The sequence below is a fragment of the Pempheris klunzingeri genome, chromosome 16 (assembly GCF_042242105.1).
Source record: "Pempheris klunzingeri isolate RE-2024b chromosome 16, fPemKlu1.hap1, whole genome shotgun sequence".
Classification (NCBI taxonomy): domain Eukaryota; kingdom Metazoa; phylum Chordata; class Actinopteri; order Acropomatiformes; family Pempheridae; genus Pempheris; species Pempheris klunzingeri.
This window is the reverse complement of record NC_092027.1, coordinates 15482014-15488915: the sequence shown is the minus strand read 5'-3', so window position 1 is coordinate 15488915 and position 6902 is coordinate 15482014.

The window sequence follows — 6902 nt, the reverse complement described above, 5'->3', positions numbered from 1 at the left end:
AGGGCTGGCCTGCTGTTGAGGGGTGACCCTGTCAGCTGGTATTTGTCTCGTGTGTTTTTTTGGAATCTCATTCGGTGTCTGACCTTAAACAGTGACAGATGATAAACTCTACAGCTCAAGTCATCACTGGTTGGCTGAATCCTGAGAGGATACCAGTGTGTGTGTGTGTGTGTGTGTGTGTGTGTGTGTGTGTGTGTTCTCACACTCTTTGCTGTAACTTTGTTATATCTCACCGAAAACACTCACTTTGGTTGCAGTGGTGCAACATTAAGGGTGGCTCTGTTTTAAAATGGAATTCGGCCATAATAAATTCATTTTCACACTTATGTGACATGTCAAACAGTCTTCAGAGGAAAGACATTTTCTTATTTTATCATTCAGCATCTCTGTCACGCCACATATCTCTCCTCTCCTTCTCCTTCTCCTTCCTTCCCTCAGAGTGATCATACTGAGGCTAAACCTCCAGCCCAAGGGCACATTAAATATGTAGACACACTGTGGCCAACATCGTGCTTTCATACTGCTTTTTAATGTTTCTCTTTCTTCACTTCTCTGCTTCCACACTCTTTCCACCTGCTTTCTCACTTGGTTAATCACTACGACCCATGCTGTACCTTTTTTGTCTCCTCTTTTTTTTCCTTTCACACAAAAAGTACAGTAGGCTAATGCTTTAACCCGCTTAACAAGTGCTTTGCAACATGTAGCTCGGGTGGTTCGCATGCTTCACACACAACACGTTACATGCGTGATCGTTAAACAAGACTCTACAGCCATGCTAGCAGCTTTGAGAGGCTGAGTTAAATGCTAATACCAGGCTAACACACTTAAAATGATGCTAAATGCTAATACTAGGCTAACACACTTACAATGATGCTAAATGCTAATACTAGGCTAACAATGCTAACAATGACGAGGCAAATAGACAACAGACAAACAAAAATAATAAAAGTCAGTGAGACTTTTTATCAGATGTTTATCAGGTAGATAATGTTTACCATGTTCACCATTTTTGCTCATTGTGCAAGAATGCCAAGATTTGCTAATTTGTTAATTAGCATTAGCGTGACTACTTTGCAGGTGTTTCCAAAGGACAAATAAAAACGTTCTCCTAATGCTGGGATCAAAAAAGTTTATCCTGTTGGGAGAATTTTCGCTATAAACCACAAATGTAAACCTCATAGTGGTGTAATAGGAGGATCGTCAGTAGCAGTCAACATCTGGGGACCACGCATGTCTGTTCTACAAATAGTTTTATAAATCAGTATGGGATATTTCAGTCTGTACCAAAGTGGCAGACCAAATGACCAACCAACCGACATCTCTAGAGCCATGCTTCAAACGTGTCTAAAAGACATCAGTTTTTACTCAGCCACAGATCACACTCACTCCCATGACTGGAAATCATAAATAATGCATATACAGCACAATGAATTTGCCCTTAATACGTCTTTCAAATTGAAAACTCAAATGTAAACTCCCTCTGCTTCAGATGTCTCTGCAAATCATCATCAGTGCCCCGCTTTGTCACACCATGATGCATACAGCCCCAAAAATGTTGCTGACCGGCACTTTTTGCAGGGATACATTTAGTAAAACCACAAAGTGGATGCTATTGAGGGACGCTGAACTGATGTAGCAAAAGGGCAAATTTTGGCATTTTGTAATGAAACTCATAATAATAGCCAAGTAGGGGGAGGTGGAAGATTGCATGCTTTGTTAAGAGCTACCGCAGTGACATTTGTTATGAGTGGAAAAGGGTATTGAGGGTAAAAAAAAAAAAGAGGGAGAGAGGGGGGAGTTGAAATCTGAAATTCAGGTGAGCCCACATGCCCTTGTTTTCTTCCCCTCTCGTCCCTGTTCACCCTCTTCTTTCTATTCCGACCATGCTCACTGGGGGGGGGGGCTCTGTACTTTGAACACACGGTGAGCTGAGCGGGAGAAAATGAGGATAGGGGAGGGATGGAAAAGACTGCTGAGAGAAGGGAGATAAACAGAATAATTCTGCTTTCAGAGAGGCACGAGGACAGGGAGGAACAAGTGAGGGAAGACAAAGGACAGAGAGAGAAACATGGGACGAGAGGATGCTAGATAATGAATGGACACGGAGGAAAAACACTGCCGGGGTCTGATCCGTGAAAAGTAAGAGAGGAATGTGACACTGGTTGTGACAACAATTGAGACATGCTCCTTTCCTCTTAATGATGAGATGAGTCTGTGAGTGTGTGTGTGTGTGTGTGTGTGTGTGTGTGTGTGTGTCTGACTGAAGACAAGCTCCAAAGTGAAGCAGGGTGAACTTCCTGTATATGTGTTTTGCCCAGAGGACATCTACGCTGACAAGTGACACTGGTAACTGTGTTGGTTTCATACCCGCAGAGCTGAAGTTTCACCACTTAGCTGCGAGTTTGACACACAGAGAGTCATCTAGTTAAAGGAATAGTTCAACTTTTTGTGAAATTTGCTGAAAGGCTTACTTACACTACGTTAGCTTACCATGCGCAAAGACTGGAAGCAGTGAAAAACAGCTCGCATGGATCGGTCCATAGGTAACAACGTGTTTTTTCTATATCTGAGCAGACCCTGGCAAACATATTCCAGTCGTTATGCTAAGTTAGGCTAACCATCTCATCATCCTCATATACCAAAAATATAAGAACCAAAGAGGTGGCTGATTAGAAAACACTTCCATGAGTTATTTCTGTCAAGATCATTTGTGGATGCACTATCAAATTCACTATTTTGATGCAGCTGACAAAATCTACACTGCAAACAAGAACAGAAAAACATACAGACATAATTAATGGCCTCTGCACTTGCTTTTTGTGAAGCTTTTGACCTCATAGTACGACAGTGTGATACGGTCAAAAGCTCTGAAACAGCTCTGAATAAGTAACCACTGAGTTGAGATTGTTTTGTCAACAAACTATTTTGCTGTTTATGTATGAGAGCATGTTAGATGGGTAACTTCTGAATTTATTTTCCATTTATGAAGAAGCCTATTTATTCCCGGGCAGCAGACTCAGTTGAGAAAAACATTGAAAATAAAAGCTGAGTGCCGTAATTTCCCCGTCTTAAGAAGCTGTTTGTGGTAACTTTGCCTTATTATTTGAAGCCGAACATCTCAGTTTTTAGAGTTTCTTATCTTGTCCTGTGTGAACCCCACAGCTTATAAAATCAAGCCACAGAAAAACACAAGATATCTTAAGCATGGAGCAGCCTTGTCACTATTAAGTGCAAATAAAGAAACATTTCAGCCTGTGTGTATTAACTCTCTTATTTATACTGGATATGAATAATGGTTGAATAAAAAAAAAACACCCAAACCCACACCTGCAGCTGAAGGTGCCACTATGTACCTGTGCGCACACGGCGTTTTGTTGGACCTAAAGGTACACCCGGAGCCCATCTATCTTCGTCTCAGTGCCAGACAGCTCCACTGCCATATGTCTATGTGCTCCTAACTTCTCATCTCAGAGCTCATTTATTTCTCCTCGCGTCAGCAAACCGCCACCCCTCACCCAGCCTGGTGGCTATCAGCTTCTCCTCGACGTCAGCCAGCCATCTCCTCCCAACATGGACCCGCGCCATGTAAGATACGGTCTCTCAGTTTGTGTGAGTGTTACCGCAGGTCTGCACAGGAGGCGCAGCGTGAGCGGCACGTTTGTGATGCTAAGTTGAAAGAAAAACACACTTTTTTAGGGTCATAGTTTTTAGGGGACATAGTTACCACAACGCACAGATGTAGGACACACATATGGTACTCAGTATTGTGGTCATTTAAACTGCACAGATTCAAACTGCACAGTTAAATACCAAGCTTCAGAGGTGCCTGTAGGTGGATTGTCTTACTTTTTTACCTTTCTACAGAGCCAGGCTAGCTGTTTCCCCCTGTTTCCAGTCTTTGTGCTAAGCTAAGCTAATGGACTGCTGGCTGTAGCTTCATATCTATCAGACAGATATGAGAGTGGTATTGATCCTCTTAGGTTAGTCTCAATAAGAGAGTGAATGATCATATTTCCCAAAACAGTTTCTTTTACATTTCACAGATCATTCCTTGTAGGTTTTGTAGGTATGATTAAAATGAAAAAAATATATCAATATATCAAATATCACCTGTAGGTTTTGAGTAAATTACAAAATGCCTGGTCTACAATTACACCAACTGTCTATTAGAGAACTGTGTTGGCAAGCGACAGTGTGAACACGTGAACCTCAGCGTCACTCAGCAAAGCACAATTGTTTGCAGTCAGTGTAAGCTGATGCAGAGACGCAAAGAGTAAAAATGCCATCTCCCCTATTTAGTTTCTCCCATAAACACAAATGCCACAACCTTGTAATTAGATATGCCTGAGCGATCCACTAATGGTCTCTTTTAAGCTGCTCTCTGGTATGCAGGCCACACTGCCACTACTGCAGGTTAATTAGCCTATAATTTAACAGGACAGTAGATGGTAAAGATATCCAGCAGGTCAGAGTATCAGAGAACAAACAACATAAACCCAAAGTAAGTGATGCTAATAAACCCAAACACTGAGTAGCACCAATAAACTGTAAAATCTCTCTTATTGTCTTTTCTAACTAATCATAATTCAGTGGTTTTACACATTTTTTATTTGTTTTTACTTATTGCCTCCACTTATTGCTTTTGCTATTGCGTGTTACTTTTTCTGATTGATCATTTTTGTGTGTGTTCACTGTTGGATGAGTCTGTTTTGATGTGTTTTTGCCAAATGTTTTTGGCTGCCGCAAGCCGAATTTCCCATGTGGGACAGTAGAGGGTGAAATGAGCTGAATCTAAATGAACAGAAACAAAAATAAAGTTCCAAATACTCAGCATCAACCCTTATCCTATTGAAAGAGATCTGTCTGGACTATGCCATGTGTGCCATGAGGAGCCTGTGTATCACTTTTATGTGGCTGAGAAAGTATTTTTAAGTTAAGGAGCTGATATTTTTCAAACAGGTCAAGTGTGCTGCCTTTATTCCTTACAGGTGATTGGTATCAAAACTTGAACTAAAGGATGCAGTACATGTAATATACTGTGCATTTGAAAAGTGATGTTTCTTCAGTGCCCAACAAAAGCTGTACAGCTTCAGCATTTCTGAAACAGAATATACTCAGCATAGATTTAGTTTTTTAAGATTTTACATCCTACACATGATCTGTACATGCAACCTGCAATGTGTGCAAGACCGAGAAATTGCTTGAATTAAAGGGAATTCATGATGAACAATCACACCGGCAGTGCACAAGGAGGGGCAGGAGCTGCACTTCCTGTTGAGGCAACCATGGAAACTTCCCAGGTTATGATACGGTGTGTGTCGGCCCGGCGCCTGCTGCCATTGTGTTTGGCCTGGCATCGCGTTTGTGTGTGTGTGTGCGGCTGATGTATCCCTCTGATCATGAGGGGGCTCTTATGGCGAGAAAACAGAAGGCTGGTTTTGCAGCCACACACACACACACACACACACACACACAGTGAGAGTGCCAGGCTGTGGGACGACTGAGAGCCAAATGGATCACACACAAAATCACACACAGAGAGGCCCAGCATAGTGCAAACACACATATGCTGTACTGAATGTACATGCCAGAGAGTGGCAGAAGAAAGAGCTGAAACACTGAATGACACGGGGCATTGACACCGGTGTCTTGGCTGACTTGAATTAACATCCATATTTTCAGTAAAACACATATTAGATTTTCAGCATCACATTGGCAGAGAGGGTACAGCGTATCAAAAATTGACAGTACAGTCACGGCACCATTAAATATCTGAATCAAATGCTAACAGCCATGAAATGAACAGTGAAAAGGAGTTCATAAGGAGCTTTCGCTGTGCCTCTCCCATTGGCCCAATCAAATTTTTATCCAATAAAATCTTTAATGAGGTGAGGCATTGAGTCACTCCCTCTACATCACCTTGTGACAGCAGACATAAATCCAATCCGTCACACCATGTTTTCACACAAATTGCCTGGATCATGGTGAATCAGCAACAGCAGGGAAGCAACGCTTTACATTTTCTCTCTCTGACCTGGAACTTAAGGGTCAAATTAGTTGTCTAAAATGTTACATAGCACTGAAATGCTTAATTGGAGTGTTCGCACATCTGAGAGCAGCAATAGCAGCAAACCAGCAAAGGAATAAGACATTATTTCTTGATATCTCTGAGAAAAATAAGAGCCTGTGACAAACATCAACTCTATATTTTCAGAAAAGCAAGATCTTTTTTTTTCTGTTTAAGACAGACCATTTGTCATTCAAACAGAACTGGTTGTAGTATTTATTGAATTACAAATGGGAATATTACTACTGCTCGTTGTGTTTACCTTAGCATATGCTAATATGCCCACTAAAGTGTTTTTTCAAAACAGTGTGTAGGTTGAATGTGAAACGCATTAATCTTATTCTTGTTAGCATACAAAAATATAAGACATCGGCAATTTCCACTCTATTGTGCATACTTGTGTGCTGATTAACATGCTAATATTTTGGAATCAGGAAAAAAAGGTGGTAATAATTAACATTTGTTATCATGCTGAATCAGGATATCATCATGAAATGAAGATTTTATTTATATTTATTTTTCGTTTATATTATTTTGTCGCTCACTTTTTGTTTTTTCCGGTTAACACAGGGCTTTGTTTAAAACCCGTCTGGTGACTGCTCGCGTTTCTTCCCCCATTTGACCTCTTTTTAGTGATGCTGCAGCAACTAACTTGGCGTGTATTCCAACAGAAAAATCTGAGTAAATTGGAATTATTCTTTAATCTGCTAAACTGTGACAGAGCCGGGGGGGGGTGGGGGCAGGCTGCACCACTACAGGCTCACTCTGCACCGTATCACGCATGATAAATGACAGGTGAGCTGAGCTAGGGCAGTTCCACCAGGTAGCTGGTGAC